This window comes from Leptinotarsa decemlineata, unplaced genomic scaffold, assembly GCF_025532065.1.
Source record: "Leptinotarsa decemlineata unplaced genomic scaffold, Ldec_3_MD MMD2_tig00000090_RagTag_RagTag, whole genome shotgun sequence".
Lineage (NCBI taxonomy): Eukaryota > Metazoa > Arthropoda > Insecta > Coleoptera > Chrysomelidae > Leptinotarsa > Leptinotarsa decemlineata.
Genome location: NW_027412541.1, coordinates 1,494,557 through 1,515,270, shown reverse-complemented (window position 1 = coordinate 1,515,270; position 20,714 = coordinate 1,494,557). Strand labels below are relative to the sequence as shown.

General features: G+C 31.9%; 1 protein-coding gene across 2 annotated transcripts in view; it reads right to left on the bottom strand.

Annotated features, from left to right (window-relative positions):
• LOC111514388 (very long chain fatty acid elongase AAEL008004) overlaps positions 1-20,714 on the bottom strand; it is a 201,237-nt gene that overhangs the window by 172,574 nt on the left and 7,949 nt on the right. The window lies entirely within an intron of this gene.

Below are 20,714 nucleotides of genomic sequence, written 5' to 3'. Positions count from 1 at the left end.
ATACTCATATGGACGCAGAATCACCACTTTCATGTAAAGACGCAGAAATGATAGACGGATGTATATATATATATATATATATATATATATATATATATATATATATATATATATATATATATATATATATATATATATAGGGTGTCCCTGGACTTCCTCTTTTCCTCTCGGGAATGTATAGATGGGGTCAAAATATCACCAGTACTTCATATAACTTTTTTTCCTAAAATCCTTCGTTACCAAGTAACGGGCCCTCGAAGTTACAAAATGAAAAATGTTTTTCTTTGATAACTTTTCAAGTGAATATTCAAAATCATCCAAATTTTGGTAATTGACTAAACAAATGAACTCCTTCGATGAGCTTTCATGCAGGAGTCAGTTGTTTTGCTACAAAGTCAGGAACGGACTACCCCCGATGGTCCACACCCCAAAACTTTGAAATGACAGATATTTTTCAACAAATTAAGATTACTTGGACAATTTTATGAATAAAAGTACTCGTGTGGAAAGTCGATCGGAGCAACGAGTCTTGATAAAAATGTAGTTTCACTCGACGACATCAAACCCAAATGCATTGAAATTGTTCTGAATTCGTATAAATTTCTTGAGGTTCATTGGCGGTAGATTCGGATACATTTCATTGAACTTTCTACATTTTCTGCTGATAATTTTGTCACACTGTCCAAAAATAATAAACAAATTCATAAGAACTTCGTTTGAATAGTTTTGTTCCATCGTTTTGAAGGTATTTGCAACTTCTGAAGTGACGAAAATGTCGATATTATTAGGAGAATGTCACAACGCTACTGTCAAATAGTAATCATGGCCTGCTTACCAAATACCGAATGGAAATACCATTCTGAAGGGACATTTTCACAAATAAATGTTCATAAGTCCGAAACTTGACTAGTTAGGTATAGGTATGATATACATAGAAAGAAAGCAAATTTCAGCAGCTTTCCGAATTTTCAATAATATACAGGGTGTTCCATTTAAAATAATCAAATTTCAGCAACTTTTTGAAGCAAATGAAAAAACTGTATTTTTTTACCACCCTGTATTGAAGTAACGGAGATTAGGCTGACGTGTGGGAAGTGTCCAAGTATCACCTAACTCCAAACCAAATTTCGATATCATAGTACTTCTTAACTAAAAGATATCGGCATTTTTAGAAGTCATGATTTTCGAAGAAAAAAATTGAAATTAATTTTTATTTCGAAAACGGTAACAGATAGGTACAGGGAAATATCAAGAAAAGTTGTCGGGCAATTGTTGGAGATTCCAAAAATAATATTATATACAGAGTGTTCCATTTGAAAAATCAAAGTTGCTACTGCTTTCTAATAGAAGCGGCAACACCGCATTGCCGAAAATATTTTAGTTGGCTAGAGAATGTCCGAATATGCCCTCCATTAAATTTTCAAAGTGATCCGTTGTCTGGTTCACCAGAAACGTCTAATGTGCCATCACCGTGAATATAAAGTAGATAATCTTAACGACTGGAGAAATGTACAGCAAAATGGATTAACGGGGTCTCTCAGTCAAAAAATCAAAACTCTGATCTACTTTGCCAAAGTTTCGCTTCGAATGGAAAGCTTCTTCACGGCCTATAATTTATTGAGTTGTTAGTTTTTTCGCCATTGAAAAAAATTACAAATCATACTAACAGTAAAAATGAGTTAAAAACAATAAATTGAACATATAAAATGACGGAGAAGGTTGAACATGTATAAGATTTTGGGTTTGACAAATGTCATACCTTCACATAAATGTCATTTTTCAATGGGTATGGTTTCATCATACCCATTGGCGTTCAGAAATATTTTTTCTCTATGTAAAACTTTGATATTAGAGTAATTTGGTTTATCTCCTGTTTCTATAGAATGTTGTGCTAATGCGCATGATTTCTAATTAAGCTTTATATCACTTTCATGTGAAGTTATTCTATCATTAAGAATTCTAGATGTTTTTTCCAATATAATCCAAGTTACAATTGTAACATTTTCAACTGCTAAAATTTTTGTACTTTCATAATCCATAACATGATCTAAAGAGATAACATGTTCAGCCAGTCCACAAAAACGTTTATTGAGTCTGAAGACAAATTTGACATTTTTTTCAAAAATCTTCAAAAATCAGTTATTTTGTAAATTTCGGAAAATGCCAAAGAAACAAGATGCCCAGTTTCCAATTTTATATATATCCTTCCTCGAAATTTGAACTCTCTACTGTCACTCGACTTTTTCAAATTGTTTTTCGAATCTTTTTCTCTATCGATTCGAACGAAATATGATTGAAATTTTCTTAATTTTGAAGAATACGAGACTTCAGTGTCATATCTTGCCCAGAAAATACCCGCATTGGCCTGATACCAGAGAAAGAAATAAATACACCTCCAAAAATTCGTCTTTGATATTGCAAAGTTCGTCTAGTTTTTTAATTTCATTGTTGAATTGATTGGTATTTTCAATGTATGGGCGTTAATATGTCAGTAATCGAATGAACATATTTCTCTTCATTATTGTTACACTCGTGTTCCTTTTTTACGGTGAGAGTTCATTTTAATCATATTTTCTTGTGTCTCGTACCCCCGTGTTTAGGCAAGTGGCTGCATTCCAGAACACTTGAACCTCTCACGCTTCATCCCTCTCGAGAGAGCGTAGATCGGTTTATGTATATTAGTAAGTTTTGTGGTTCTGTCGTAAACGGCAATAGTTAAACATCTGTTTGTTCTCTTCCATATTTACACACTGAAAAATATTCCAATATCTACTATCGAAGTAAATAGTCAAATGTTGAAGTAGTGTTTTATTAACAAGGTTAACGCTACAAAATTCAGTTTGATCATACAAACAAAACATGGTAAATCGAAAAGGACAATTGATAATACGTCTTATCGCAAATTTCAACTAACTTTGAAAGCTTAATTTATAAGTGAAGGAATTCGTAAAAAGGCACTAGGAAGCGGTAAAACGTGTGTATCGCGTACCTACCGGTGAATCGGAACCAAAAGAGCATCTTCATCGTGGAAATCAAAGAGGTGGAGGGAGTTGGCGCGTAGTTTGGACAATGTGGCCACAGTATTAACGACATTAGAACCCTTCGTAATGGGATCGCAACGAATCAACAACCACAAATATAACAGGTAGAAATATATCTACACAAACGGCATAAAGGGAGAATCATTGAATACATTTATCCTTTTTCTTTCCAAAATATTTTCTATTTTGAACTGGTTCTACCTGTTATCACATTATAGGCTTTTTTTATTGGACATTTTTCGGAAACTAACACAATTAATGTGGATTCATAGTTTAAATGGCGAACGAACTGAATGATTTAATTCGTAAAAGGGGTGTAGGTAGTAGAGGGAAGAGTAAAGTGGTTTGAAACTGTTTTCTCTTCAATTACGGACATCACGTTGTGGCAATTGCCGGCTCGAATAGAAAACGGCAAAGAATGTTGGGATGAGTTTCAATCATTACAGGCTTTTATAGAAAACCTTGATAGGTCTAATGAACAGCAGAAAGAGGGGTACATTTTTAAAGAAACATATATTAGAGTTATTTCTCTTGCGAAAAACACTAATTTACTCGGAACAAGATAACGAGAATACAGGGGGTGTTCAAAACATTGTACAGGGAGGGCAACCGGTAGACAAAAATGTAAAACTACCAACGATGGAAATTCCTTCATTTCACTGTTCGTATAAGGAATTGATGGAATTACACGACACATTTTATGTCTTAATTCACACAAACACAGGGCTAATCTGCATACAAAAATTATTTTTTTTTAAACTGCTCTGAAGGGTGAGGCAGCAGGAGTGGTTCGGGCTCTAGAAGTTTCGGAACGAAATTATTTAGAAACATGGACATTGTTGAAAGGCCGTTTCGAGAATAAAAAACGTTTAGCTTTAAGTCATATAGACAAATAAACGAAGATTCTTTTTCACAATCAAGAAAACTATTAGATGTAACAAACAGATATATTAGATCTTTGAAATCGTTAGGTCAGCCAATTGACACATGGGACACACTCTTTGTCCGTGTAGTGAAAATGTGATACTGGTTTTACAACTCATATAATGATACAAAATGAGTTCTGTGATAGACTTCGTACGTGTTGGAAGTGTATCGCATCTCATCTTATTAAAACAAATTCATTTGTATCAGCTCGTTTATTTCAAATCTTATACTTGGATAATATAGTGTGTATTGAGTTCTTTGAAACTACAAAGTGATGTCTAGTGTAAATGGGGGTAAACCCCCCGAACCACCTCCTAATTCAACCCCTCCTCATGTGTTAACATATATGGATACAGTATCACCAATAATATGTAACAATACTATTTTTAATATGAAAAGAGCAGAAAAAATTGCAGAATACGTCAATAGATAAAGCGGATTAGAACCTCTCGACGAAAACCAACAAAAAATAGGTAATGAAAACATACCAAAGCCATCGATTAATAGGTACAGTATGTCGGATACAGGACCATATCAAATTTATGTGGAGAATAATAGCGATGATTTTCGTGGAAGATTCAATGCTGTAAAGGTAGGCGATATAATTCTTTCAAATTTTCCTAAAGTGGATAATAAGATTATTAGCTTAGACTCGATAGGAAGAAACAGAATCAGAATAAAAATGAAAGATTACAAATCAACAAATTATCTTATTGATCAGAAAAGTTCACCTAGTTTGAAAAATAATAATTTGGAATTATATATTCCCAGATTCATTGTCGTACGGCAAGGGGTTATTAGGGATATAGATACGGTTTTTTCGGAAGAATATATTGAAAACAAAATCAAACCATTTGATATGCATTGCAATTTTCAAGTCGAGAATGTTAGACGAATGAAAAAAAAAAATTCCAAAGACGATAAAACAGAATATGTTGCTACAAAATTGTGTATAATTACTGTTAGAAGTCAGGTACTTCCAAAATATATTTCAATTAATAGAGTGAGAATTGAAGTTGAACCCTACATTCAAAAAGTGTTATTATGCTATAACTGTTTTCGATATGGGTACTTGGGAAAACAATGTAAAAGTAAACCACGCTGCATTCAATGTGGCGTACAGTACAGTTCTTTTCAGACTGTCAAAATTCTAATCCCGATCCAAAATGTTTCAACTGCGGTGGATCTCACTGAAGTACAAATATGAAAATATGTCCGGAATTCAAAAGACAAAAACAAATCAAACAAGCAATGTCAAACCTCAATATAAATTATCATGACGCATGTCAAAAAGTTCCAAAATCATCATATGCTAGCATATTGAATAACCCAAACCAACAGGAGAATTCCACATTACAACCTAATACATCGCATCAAAGATCAGTTATTGAACAATCTTTTACTCCAAATCAATTTCAGAATGCTCAACAAACGCCTCACTTGCATAAATCTCACAAATTACATGAACAGAGAACTCCTGCAAAACGCTTAAGACCATCCAGTCCAGATCCTACATACGAAGCACACAAAAATATATCAACACACAATGAAGAAGGGAAAATAAAAAAAAAACTGCATATTTGCGAAACATAAATCAAAATTGCTCAAACATTGAGGAAATTCCTAATCTTACTAATATTATTTTAGAATTAGTTACCCATGTAATAAACATAATGAAAACTTCGAATAATTTTGATATTCACGAATCAGACCTTGTAAATATAATAAGTAAGCAGTTAAATGTAAATGTGTCATCAAATTCGCAGCCCCAATGAATCATATCAAAATTTGTCAATGAAATTGTCGTTCTGCGATTGCAAATAAAGGAAATTTAAAATATTTTCTTGTTCAAAACCAAATTTCATTTGCCTTACTTTCAGAAACATGGTTCAAACCACAAACATATGACAAATTCGCGGGATTTAATTGTATACGGAAAGACATAAACGATGGTAAAGGAGGAGTAGCCATATTAACTAAAACAAAAATAAAATATAAAGAAATCAATATAAATAACTCCAATAATATATCAGCCATAGATGTGTCAGCAAACATTTTACCCAACCATAACAAAATTCATTTAGTTTCACTTTACGTTAAACCCCAAACATACATTAGTAGTCAAGAATGGGTTAAATTTGTTAATGATATTCCAAAACCTTGTTTCATAGCAGGAGATTTTAATGCACATCACGTGGCCTGGGGTAATGAATTTGACGACACATATGGAAAAAATCTACTAGATGCTATTGAAAGTAGTAATTTAATCTATTTAAATGATGGATCTAAGACCCTTGCTACAAGTAGAAGATGTATTGCCATAGATGTGACAATATGCTCCTCTGAAATAAGTGACTTATTTCGTTGGGAAACACTTCATCAAGTGTTTCCCATTCAAATCATCTTCCAATGATTATCGAGAGTCTCTACTCGCATAATATATCTGAGGAAAAAATTCATAAAATATGGAATTTAAAAAAGCCAATTGCTCCCAATATCGAGATACGCTTGATTCAATAGAACCTGTTCCTTATTATCATCAGCTTATAGAAATTATTAATTTTGCCGCTTCGCAGTCTATACCAAAAAATAAAAGTTCTAGAAAGACCTCTCAACATACTCCAAAACTATGGTGGAATGAGGAATGTGATGCAGCAGTAAGTAACAGGAGAGAAGCATACATTCGTTTCAAACACAATCCTAATCAGTTGAAACTATTGGAATATAAAAAAGCATATGCAACTTCAAAACGAACTTTGAAACAGAGCAAAAGAAGTATCTGGCAAGCTTATTGTGAAGGTCTCAATAGAACAATACCTATGAGAGACATCTGGCAACGTGTAAACAGATTTAAGAATAGAAGAATGGGTAATGTATCTCTAATAGATCCTGAAGAGGAATAGCTAGAAAAATGTCATAATAAAATAGCTCCTGACTCAGTTAATCAGATGTTCCTTACGACGCAAGAAAATCTACTTGATCATGAACATAGCCATCTATCGAGAAACATTGAAATGTGGAAATTGAATAAGGCCTTGAAACACACACATAACACTGCCCCAGGCAAGGACAATATTTCATACTCCATGCTATTCCACATGACAGAACCACACAAAAAATCCATTCTAGACATTTTCAATCAAGTATTGAATAATGAAATACCTATTCCTCATGAATGGAAAGACTACTTGATTCTGCCGATTCATAAACAAGGAAGAACTAAAAATGATGAAAATTCTTATCGATCCATCTCGCTTGCTTCTTGTATATTGAAAACTTTCGAAAGAATAATAAAGAACAGATTGGAACATTGGTTAGAACGAACATCAATTACCTCAATATGGATTTAGACGAGGCAAATCTACTCAGGAAGCAGTTTCTCAGATCGCAATGGATATTCATATAGAATTTACGGAAAATAAAACCACTACAGCAGCAATTTCAGACATTCAAGCAGCCTATGGTAATGTTCAACTGAAATTACTTTTTGAAAAACTTGTAGAAACCAAAATCCCAAAAAATATATGTTCAAAGCTGTGGGTTTCAATATATATATATATATATATATATATATATATATATATATATATATATATATATATATATATATATACACTGTTGTATTTCGAGTCTTTTCATAACAAATACCTCAAGTATTAGATACTTGAGGTATTTATTTATATAAACATTTGAATATTTTAATTTATAGCTATTCATATTATTTTCACTGACAATTTCATAAGGACCTTCAAATATTGGAATTAGCTTTGCACATATGTTCTCTTTTAAATCAGTTACTCTATTTGTCCTTATTAAAACCAACTGACCTTTTTCAAAAATTATATTTTTATGTATTTTCTTTTTATTCTTTCTTTTAAATATTTACTACCACTTTTATTCTGTCTTATTCTTACTTCTGATAAAATTTCCTCTAATTCTTTGTTTTCCTCTTTCAGCCATTTTCTGGGAGGATGTTGTCCCATCATTAAAAAATATGGACTGATATGTGTTACTGTGTGTGGCAACTGATTGATATATTTCTCTGGACAATATTCTGAGAAATTTGATTACTTCTTGAACATATATTTCCGATGGATTTGACTCTGGATGTCTAATACAGGTAAATATCAATTTAATTTTATTTTTATGACAAAAGTTTTTAAATCTATCATTTTGAAAATAAGTTGCATTATCCAAAATACATTTTTGTGGTTTTTCTACTTCATTAAAATATTGTTGAAGACAATTTGTTATAATATGCACATTTGTTTTTTTACAAGGATATAATTTTATAAATTTTGTAAAAATGTCTACTATAACAAGAATATGTTTGTTTCTATCATTTTTTGTTATTAAATCACTAATAAAATCCTTGGCAATTCCCTCTAATTTGTTGGTGGTGATTATATTTCTTGGGATATTTGTATTCACAGAATTTTTGCTCTTATAAATTTGGCAAATGTTACAACTATTTGTTAAATATCTTTTCTGCAAAAATAATTTTCCCTAAACATTATCCATACTTTTCTCACTCCAGGATGACCATTATGTTCATGTAAATAGTTCAATATATTATGAGCTAATTGATTACTAATTACATATAGTTCCTGATCCTTTATAATCTTTATCCAAATACCATTGACTTTTTTACATTAAATTATATCTTTTGCTTCTAATTCATTTTGATCTTCCATAATTTTATTCATTGAAAATATTCCCTGTTGGTCAATTAATATATTCACCCCAATTTGTAAAATTCTTTCTCTTTTTACTTTGCCATCTGATCTTGTCAATGCATCCGCAACAATATTGTTTTTTCCTTTTATATGTCTGATCTCAAAATCATATTCTTGCAAAAGTAATGCAAAAATAATTTGTTATTCATTACATTTAATAAAGACATATGATCTGTCTCAATAATAAATTTTGATCCTAGTAAATAAAATCTCAATTTGGTTATACAAAAGATTATGCCTGCAAATTCTAGTTCTGTTATGCTGTAATGCTGTTCATATGTTTTGGTCACTCTCGACACAAAACATATAGGTACCTCTTTTCCTTCTTGTTCTTGTAATAAAACTCCAGCAAGTTTAAATATAGATGCATCAGTTCTTAATATAAATGGTAGATTGTAATTAGGATGGTAAATTATTAGATTGTTTGCAAATTCCACTTTGATATTATTAAAAGCATTTTCTTGTTCTTGTCCCCATTTCCATTTATTGTTCTTTTTTAATAGTTCAATTGAACTCAACGTTTTATTACTTATGTCTGGCATTAATTTTTTTAAATAATTTATCATTCCCAAAAATCCCCTTAATGTTTTTAAATTTACAGGTCTTTTATATTCCATTATAACTCTAATTCTTTCTTCATCCATGCTTATTCCTTTTATGTCTAATTTGTATCCTAGGAAAGTCACTTCTGTTTAATAAAATTTTGATTTTTCAATATTAATTTTAAGTCCTGCTTTATCTAATTCATTTATTAACAATTTTATGTGTTTCAGGTGACTTTCCCTGTCTGTGGAATATATCAAGATGTCATCAATAGAGTGAAGAATAAAATCGTTGTATTTGTCTAGAATGGTATGGATTGTCCTATCCAATGCTGAACAAGAACTCTGCAAACTATATGGAACTACCCTGAATCTATACAAGACTCCATCAATTGAAAATGCTGTATAGTCCCTGCTATCTTTGTGAAGTGGAATTAAACAAAAACTATGTTTCAAATCTTATTTTAGAGAATATTTTTGCATTAGTAATACTTCCAAAAATTGCATCAATATTTAAAAGTGCCTCGTATTGAGGTGTGGTGAATTTATTAATATTTCTAGCATCCAAACATAATCTTAGTTCACCATTATTCTTTTTTACTACCACAATAGGATTAATGTATTTTGAATTGCATCGTTCAATTATTTCTTGTTCTAACATTTTTGTTATCTCATGTTGTACCTGATTTCTGTATTTATAAGGAAAGGGTATGTTTTAGATTTAAAATTTTGTATTTCTTCAACCTCTATTTTATGAATATATTTTGTTACCCTATTTTCACTGTTGATTAAATTTGGATGTTCATTCAATAATGTCAGTACTTTATCTTTCATTGATTCCGCACATTCAATATCTAACATAGGTTATTCTTCTATTACTCTTTTATTTACTTGATTTAGAACATTCGTATTTATTTCTGATTTATTTTCATTATGATTGATAAATTCTATTATTACTTCTCCTATCTGTAATACTCCTTTGTCGGAGTCAATTATTACATTGTTTCGGTCTAGTTTCTCTGCTCCAAGTATTGCGTCGTAAAGTAAATTATCTATTATCAAAAATTGTATAGCAAATTCTTCGTTATTGAATTTTATTACACTATTTATTCTTTTAGTCACTTCATGTAACTTTTTATTATTTGCACCTACCAATACAGTTTTTGGCATACTGTAACATAAATGTTCCAAATTCAATTCCCTAATAATTTTTGAATTTAGTAATGAAATTTCAGATCCTGTATCTATTAATAATTCAATATCTTTATTATGAAAATTTACTATTTTTATAAGTCCTCTAACATTTTCTAATTTAAAAGTTTTTTCAATTTCTATAAATTCCCTAGGAAGTTGATAAATTCCTGCATAGTGTATTTTGTTGAAATTTGCTGTTGGTAGGTTGCTTACTGAAAATTCTGTGGAATTTCATTTGAGTTTTCTACCTCATTCTGTCTTTGTGGTGTCTCTGTTTTATTATCTGTTTGTCGTGTACTATTTATATGTCGAATTTCCTCTGTACTTCGACTTCTCCTATCCTGTCTATACCTACTGTCTTGTATATTTGTATTTTGAGGCCTATAGTCTCTGTCATTATTTCTGTCAGTACTTCTACTTCGTCGTCTAAATGTATTATTGTTGTTATAGTATCTGTTATTATTATTATTGCACCTATTTTGTCCATATCTGGTATAATTATTGTTATTTTCTCAGTTATTTTCATTTCTATTTTATTATTATTATTGTTATTATTAAAATTCATATTATTGTATCTATTATGATTTTGTGTTCTATTATTGTAATATCTGTCATTTATATAATTATTATTATCATTTCTGTTATTATTCTGTCTCCTATATGATTGGTTGTATTGATTCCGATTATTATAATTATTATTTCTTTCTCTATTAGCATATTCCTGTCTATTATTATTTTGATTAACCCTATTTTGAAAATTATTGTAATTGATTCTCCTTCTTTCCTGTGTCATCAAAAATTGACATAGACTATCCATATCTTTAAAATACAGATACCATATCTTTAAAATACAGCATCATAATCTCCTCTAAATTATTATCAAAATGTTGGATTATTAAGTTGACTATATATTCTTCTGTGAAATTGCAATTTAAATACTGTGATGCACTATATATTTTCATGGCATATTTGTGGTAAGATGTTCCTCTATTGGAATTGAATTTTCTCCCTAACAATTCATCTTTTATTAACTTTTGTTGGGAAGGTCCCCAGAAATAGCTCAAAAATGTATTTGAAAATTCATCAAAATTTGTCAATTCTTTCTCTTTATTAGTGAACCACAATAATGCTTCCTCCTTCAATTGACTTCTAATAACTTCTTTCATTTCTTTAAATGACAAATTTTCATATTTACTTTTTATGAGTTCTATGAAAGGTACTGGATGTTGTCTTTTAATGTTTCCATTAAATATTAATTTATTTTCATTACCTATAGCTATAATTGGTCTTATTGATTCTTCTCTATTACTTAGGTTTCTCTCAGTTTGTTTTATTTTATTGTTAATATCAATTACTTTTTCATTTATATTTTTTCATGTTCTTTAAACTTTTCTCTAGTTAATTTATTTTCCCTATCTATTTTTTTATTTAAGTTTTCTTGTATTTACTTCCTGCACCAATCCTTCTTCTACAATCGTTATTCTTCCATGTACCTGGTCAATCTCTTCTTCGTTTTCTTTCCTATTATCTTCCAATTCCTGTGAAATTTTTTCTACTTTTTCTTCAATAGTCCTTTTATATTCTGCTAACTCTTGTTTCAAATTATTATGGTTTATTTGAACTTCTAACTTCTTAACATTATTTGTCTGCTCATCTATTTTTCCAAATAACTTCTTCATATATTCATTCCTTTTTCTTTCTAATATTTCAATTTCTTCTTGTCTTACTCTTTCCATATCTTCTTTTCTGCTTTCTGTTTCTTCTTTCCTCATTCTTTCCAATTTTTCCATATCTTCTTGTCTTAGTCTTTCCAATCTTTCGAACAATTCATTCATGTCCATCGGTGTTTGTCTTACTGGTTCTTCCATGATGGGGTCTCCTATTTTCTGCTGTACCTCTTCCACATTTTCCTCAGTAGTCTGTTCTGCCTGTTGGCTCTTCTTTGTTCTTCTTGTTTCCATTTTTCAGTAATTTAATTTAAATTTTATGTTATTTGTATATTTTTTATTTTTTTAACTTAGTAATTGAGCTGTTCAATTTAGCTGTTTGATCAAGCTCCGCGTTGGGCGACAATTTGTTATATGATGAAGATGATGATGTAAAATGAATTCAAATTTGATTTGGGTTTTGAAAAATCGAAAAATTTCTAATTTTTATTATTATTATTATTATTATTATTATTTATGAAAATTTTAATCGGCTAGAATCTTATGTTGAGTTTAAATCTTAAACCTCAGTGTATAGAGATTTTTCTCAACCTCTCAGGTGGATTCAGGCACAAACACAACAATTACTTACCAAACTTTGATTTTTCTTAGAAGATTTCACCTGTGAAAAAATTTGGAAAAAGACACAATTGATCTTAGAAAATATATTACAGTTTTAATTATAAGAGTAAAAATATGTGGAATTCAAAAAATATATAAATTTATCAATTGCCAAAAGAGAAAATTCTTTAAAGCTAATAATGTCCTAAATCTACAACGAACTATTCAAAGTGAATACACCGAACAAATTTGGTAAATGTCAGTTTATAATTGCAGATCACTGTAATTCGGCAGACTTATATACTTGATTCAAACTTCTATATTTATGGTCGTGTTGAGTTCTTGGGTATTTTCATTAATATATGCATATATTATTTAGAAATGTGATAGGTAAATACCTTACTTTCCTCCAACGCTGGTGTGTGTGTGTGTTGTGATATTTCTGAAAAGCTGGAACTCATGGATATCTTACTAGACTTGGCTGGACAGGTAGGTTTTTTTTCACTGAATTTGTTATTACAAATCAGTATTGACTACTATTCTGATTACTTCTTAATTTATATACTATATATTTCAAATTTTAAGGAGAGAAAAATTTAGCGTGGCGTCTCTTTCGTTGCCTCGAGAAGAATCCCCTTGTTGATAAAAAATTTGAAAATCTCGTTCCCCTAGTTACCATCTATCAATTTTCACATATACAAATTTTCAAATTCTTTATCAGGAAAATTATCTATTGTACTAATTTAACATAAGCTCTTAAATTTAGATGCATTTTCATTTTATAGTTTCGTACAAAAACAAAATTCCCATACACTGTTGTATTTGAGTCTTTCCATAACATTATATATATATATATATATATATATATATATATATATATATATATATATATATATATAAAATAACCCATGGTCCCCATCAACGCATATTTTTCATTGAACAAAGTCGTAGCTGTTCCCCAATTTACAACACATTTTGAGTGTCGCTGACGCCGTGTGCCGCAGGCTCTCGCTACAAACCCATGGAAAGGAATCCGTGGCTACCTTCATACTCGTATATTTTGATTGGTTTCCGGGTTCTGCTATGGTCTTCTTTGGTTACAATCTCCAAAGGTTTCAACTGCAACTGCGGCAGTCATCTTCAGTGGCGTATCAACTGATATGACCACGCAGAACCACGGCAGAAACCGGAAACCAACCAAAACATACGAGTGTGAAGACTGACCTGTAACTACTTGATATTGATTAATAAAACAATCAATAATGTTTGTGCCACTTATTTATTATCCTAATAGATATATACGATATATATGGTTTCAACATGGTTTCATCCATAATACATAATAATTATACATCATATTTCATTTATTCGCAATGTCATTATTCAAATTGAGAGGGTATATTTTTTCAGGAGAGATTATTTTTGGGAGAGAAAGGTTTTGACTTTCAACTTCTCGCCTTGTTACAAAAGTTTGGGAATCTTTTCACATTTTTTGTATAAAAATGAAGAACTAGAAAGCCAAAGTCAATATTTGAAAGTTTGAAGCCGATGATTTGAACTGATATTTCCCTATGATGTTCTGCACCTCTTCAGAATCAAAACAAACACTCAAATCATAATTTGATATATGTACGTCATCAAAAATCAGATCACCTAATTCCCATGCGGTCCTTCTGATAGCTGAATTCAAATTAACGGGTGTGAAGTTATCCACATCCACAAAGTACACTGAGAAAAAATATCGAATTATATGTATGTATTAAAAGGCAAAAAGTATGTGCCTGCCCCGCTGGGGACCGAATCAGATTTTCAGAGATTGGGAGAGACGTATTCCAACCATCTGACCTGAAAAACTACTCACCATACAAATTAATCGGCTTCGTTGAGAAGCTGGGATTATTTGGTGGAGTATGAATAGGTGTGAGCCTTGCGAGTTGCGGCGGAGGGTATAATAGACCCACTTATTTTGACCTAACCTAACTGGATCCTCGTTCTGATTGAAAGAACCACGGCAACCGTCTGCTCAGCGAGCAATTCAAGGTCATATGTCGTGGACATAGCTCAAGGTTGTGTAACATCGTTCGAAGTCAAGGTCAAATCAATACTCAAGGTAACTTATGTGAGACAGACTCGAATCTCTAAGTCAATCCCTATATTCAAGTTTATATGACCTTGAACATAGGTCAATATCATAATTAGTGTGAAGTTACCCACAACTTTTCATCCACAGTTTGTGACGAGGGACAATCGAACATGGTTTAGAATGAGATTTGCGAACAGTGTTGCCAGATTTAAATATTGAGAATTTTACCTGTATTTTGATGTTATCATCAAATATATGATTGAAACATGTCGAATAAATGAGTCAGCATTCTACATAAACTCATTGTATCAGCCAACTGTCCCTACACAAGTATTAATATAGAAAAAAAATGTAAAATAAGAGTATATTATTATTCAGGAAAAATTCATTTGTACCGAAACAGACTATGGGAACTGGAAAATTGGTTTCTCGGTAAAACTTTTATGACTTGTAAAAAGTATGTCATTTGAAATATCCTGCGTTGAACAATACCGAATGCCCAGGAAAGACTCATCTACAAAATATGAAATTTCTCACTTATCAAAAATAGTATGTCGCTGAAAATTTCAGAATATCCTCTTCGAAAGTATATCTATCGACGTGCCCAAACATATTTGAGTACCATACGTTCTTTGGGTGCGAAAAAAAAAGTTCCGTATCTTCCGAACTCAATTACTTAAAAAAGTCAAATTTCTCACTTATCAAAAATAGTTTGTTGATGAAAATTTCAGAACATATTCTTCGAAAGTAAATCTATCGACGTGCTCAAACATATTTGCGTACCATACGTTCCTTCGGAGCGAAAAAAAAAATTCCGTATATTCGGAACTGAATTACTAAAAAAGTCCAATTTCTCACTTATCAAAAATAGTTTGTTGATGAAAATTTCAGAACATATTCTTCGAAAGTATATCTATCGACGTGCTCAAACATATTTGCGTACCATACGTTCCTTCGGTGCGAAAAAAAAAGTTCCGTATATTCGGAACTGAATTACTAAAAAAGTCCAATTTCTCACTTATCAAAAATAGCTTGTTGATGAAAATTCCAGAATATATTCTTCAGAAGTATATCTATTGATGTGTTCGAACATATTTGCATACCATACGTTCTTTCGGCGCGAAACAAAATAGTTCCGTATATTCGGGACTCAATTACTCAGAAAATTCAAATTTCTCACTTATCAAAAATAGTTTTTCGATGAAAATATCAGAATATATTCTTCGGAAGTATATCTATCGATGTGCCTAAACAAATTTGCGTACCATACGTTCCTTCGGTGCGAAAAAAAATTGTTCTCTATATTCGGAACTGAATTACTCAGAAAAGTCAAGTTTCTCACTTATCAAAAATAGTTTGTCGATGAAAATTTCAGAATATATTCTTCGGAAGTATGTCTATCGATGTGGTGAAACAAATTTGCGTACCATACGTTCCTTCGGTGCGGAAAAAAATTTTTCTGTATATTCGGAACTGAATTACTCAGAAAAGTCAAATTTCTCACTTAAGTATCAAAAATAGTTTGTTGAAGAAAATTCCAGAATATATTCTTCAAAAGTATATCTATCGATGTGCTCGAACAAATTTATGTACCATACGTTCCTTCGGTGCGAAAAAATATTTTTCCATATATTCGGAACTTAATTACTCAAAAAAGTCAAATTTCTGACTTATCAAAAATAGTTTGTTATTGCAAATTTCAGAATATATTTTTCGAAAGTATATCTATCGACGTGCTCAAACAGATTTGCGTACCATACGTTGCTTCGGTGCGAAAAAAAAAATAATTCCGTATATTCGAAACCAAATTATTCAAAATAGTCAAATTTCTCACTTGGAAAAAGGTTGTTAATAAAATTTTCAGAGTACAGTCTTCGAAAGTATGTCTATTCACGTATTTGAACAGATCTGATTAACATACATTTTTTCCATTCTTTTCAAATTTTAATTTTTAGTTTGATTACATCGTTGGTATGACATTTCAGTTGAACATTTAAATGAATAAAATAATATAATACCATAATGAATCAATATCATTATCAATATTTATATATCCGGATAGGTATGTATCATAATCTGACATAATATTGGATAGTTTACAATAAATTAGAAGTGTAGACAATAATGGAAAAACATTAATTGTAACTTCATCTAAATAAATGTTCAACATATTGAAGTGAATAATACATTCTATTTTTCACAAAAACCGAAAATAATCGTTCTAAACAAAACAAAAAAATACTTAGCAATAGCTTTAAATATAAATAATAAGTATTTTCAAACAAATTTAAACAAACAACAAATCTCTTATAGATATATAAGTAGCAGGATCTTCACATACTTTTATCAACATTGCATCATACTAATTACTGAGAAAATAAGACCACAGCAACCCATCGAATATTATTCAGCGTAAGATAGTCAGTGCCAAAAAATTTTCTTATCATAGGTATATTTTACATTTTCAAATCCGTAACGCTAGTTGCACACACACCGATTTTGGACGGCCGACTTTGTACCGGTCGTCCAAATTCCAATAGTGAGCCACATGTGGGAACGGGACCTGGCACACACGCCGATCGGTGATCGTCGCCGGTAAAATACCGGTGAGCAGCCGTCCACTGCCACTGTATCGCCGGCAGTACCGGGAAGTAGTGGCGTACATGACTAAACACACTCTTGCATACTCACCGGTTTTTACCGACCATTCCAGTCTCGAATGCTTGGTGAAATTGTAGCACGCACTACAAAACTTCGTTTTGGTAGTGCGTGCTATTTACGACAACAAAGCAACTGATTGTTTGACCGATAAAAATTCGGTGAGTGTGCAAGCACCCGCTACCAATAAAATATCGGCCGATTTCATACTGGCCGGCCAAAATCGGTGTGTGTGCAACACGCAGCACACTAGTGTTTTGCAGAAAATGTCTAAACGTGTGGAATCTTTCCGAAGTTTCACTTGGATTATGATCTTTGACTAATTACTGTGGTTTTGAGCTTCGACTTCATACATACATCCAACTTCAAGTAGTACTGACTTCGGTTATTGAATAATGCAGCAAAATATTCTGACTGGTCGTTTTATATGGATAATTCTAAAACTGAACGATTGTCATTCATAAAAGAGTGAACATTGAATATTTGAAATATTACCTGAACAGAACGTTGTATTTACCATTATTTGGCATGTTGGCCAAAATATTCTTGTTACGGTTGAGGTAGTATGTATGTATGTATGTATGTGTATGTGTATATATATATATATATATATATATATATATATTATATATATATATATATATATATATATATATATATATATATATATATATATATATATATACAGAGATATATATATTATTGAGTGTGTATGATATAAATCAAAAGGAGGAAATCGTGGACATGACACTCAAGAAATATGGAGGCAAACCGCGGACACGTGTTTCTGGCTATTGGCCTCATCAGCGCGGTGCAGCCAATTGCAAAGGTGGACAACAACTGGTTACCAAAAATGGAAAAAAAAAAACATCACATATACACGGTGTCACCAACAGGAGCCAACCGCACATTTATGGTTTCAATTAGAAGACCCAGCATTCCCAGGCATCATCTAACATCACCACGTAGGCAGCTATAGCTACCTATATATATATATATATATATATATATATATATATATATATATATATATATATATATATATATATATATATATATATATATATATATATAAAGTTGGGATAAGGAAATATGAGCAATTCCACAATTTCTTTAAATCAAAAGGACCAGCTAACCGAACCTAGCACCGTTGTCGAGCTTTTGCAATAACTCATAAAAAATAAAGAAAACCGCCGAAAAATATACACCCGATGTGCATTGATGATAATATAAATCTTATTGAATTGTTTTCCCACTCTCTGGTCAGCCGAAGAATACAATGTTGCCGGACTGTCCTTAACTAAAAATAAAAGAAAGGCGAGAACATACCCCCGACCCTGAAAAACGTTTATTTTTCAGCGAATTTGTAAAGAAAGAAAAAAAACAAAATAACACTCAGGTGTTTGAATAACCATAAATAATAAATTATAGATACCATTTAGATCTACACTCTAGATCAAACCCATCTCCAGACCATCTGTAGAAAAAAAAAAAATAATAATAATTTCTAATTGAATTCCCATTGAATGAACAGGCTTTTTACTGTGAGGGCAGTGACACAACTTTAGCACCGGTCGCGTAAAAATGCCTTTGCTCGTTTTTAAAGTTACGTCACGCACAACCCCGTCGTTACCCGGGTAAACCGCGATAACTACGGCTAACGGCCAATGCAATGGAGGCGCGTTGTCGGTTTTCAAAATTACAACAGTACCTACTGCGATATTAGTATTCCAACCTCCAACGGTTCCAAAAATCTTGAACCATTCGATCAACTACCTAGTTGAAATCTGTCTAACCGATTGATAGGAATATTATCGACTTTTTCAGAAGGAAAGCCGCGTAGAGGAGCCAATGTCAAAAATGTGCGGGAGTTAAAGCCTCTGGAGCAGTTGGATCCGCTGATAACTAGCACAAAGGCCGTGAATTTGAAAGTGCTTCAATTTCCGTCAACAATGTTGAAAATTCTTCGTATGTTAGTAATTGGTCTCCGATGACCCGGTATATGTGATTTTTGACGGCCTTGACATTGCTTTCCCATAAACCTCCTTGTTCGGGTGCAAAAGGGCTATTGAAATGACACTCAATTCCGTGAACACCGAGCTCCGTTTCAAACGCACTAATATATTCTGGAGAATTAACAAAGTTATTGATATCGGCAAGAACCGATTTAGCACCGACGAAATTGGTACCTCTATCCGAATATAGAGCACGAACTGGGCCTCTTCGAGATATAAATCTTTTGAATCCCTGTAAAAAATGATCGGTGGACAAAGAGCTAACCAGCTCCAAATGTATTGTCTTGACAGACATACAAATGAACAGACTCACATAACCCTTATAACGAGTGGTCCAACGAAAAGTATGCACCTTGCTTTTCTCCTCTTTTTTTGCAACTTAACGCAAAAATGCTCGGACAGGTCAATTTTGCTTTTGAGGGGGACACATTTTAGATGTATTTTTCTACCTGTGCCTTCAGCCCCTTAGCGAATGTGAGTAACAACCCTAAAATTTTAAATGGAAAGTGGGGTCGAGTGATATATCATTTGAAAGGGCACAAAATTCTCTTTCCAATTATACATAATTTGTTGTATTTACTTGAATAGTTATAAAAAAAGCAAGAACATTTACTCGATATTTTTGGTGTTAATGAAAATGCGGAAAAAACGGCATTTTTATCACTACTGCATTCCTCAATTTCTCTCGTGCGTTTTTTGGTTCAAATAACAACAGCAGATAAGTGTACAAAAAGAATTTAGGCAAACGTTCATTGATTCAGTTCGGTTGCTTTTGAAATTATTTCAACTTTACTGTAAAAATGGTTTATTCCATTCTTGAACGAGTTGAAATTGTTAAACTTTATTATCAACATAATAGTTGTGCTAGACTTACTGCTCGCCTCTTTAATAACAGTCATCCCGGAAAAAATGTGCATGATTCGTACGTTGCCAAGTTAGTCCAAAAGTTTGTCGATACCGGATTAGAAACCGATCAGAAATGAAGCAGTGAAAGTCACTGTTTTGGCACATGTTGAATTGGATCATACTCAAAGTACCCGTCAGCTTGCTGCAGCCTCAGGTGTCTCCCGTTCGTCCATAATACGGATATTAAAAGACTATAAATTTCATCCGTACAAAATTAAATTAGTACAGGAACTCAATGAAGATGATCCTGATAGAAGGCTGCAATTTTGTGAACACCTGAGCCAGCTACTAATTGATGATCCGCACCTATCACTCAACACGTGCTTTTCCGATAAGAGTACATTT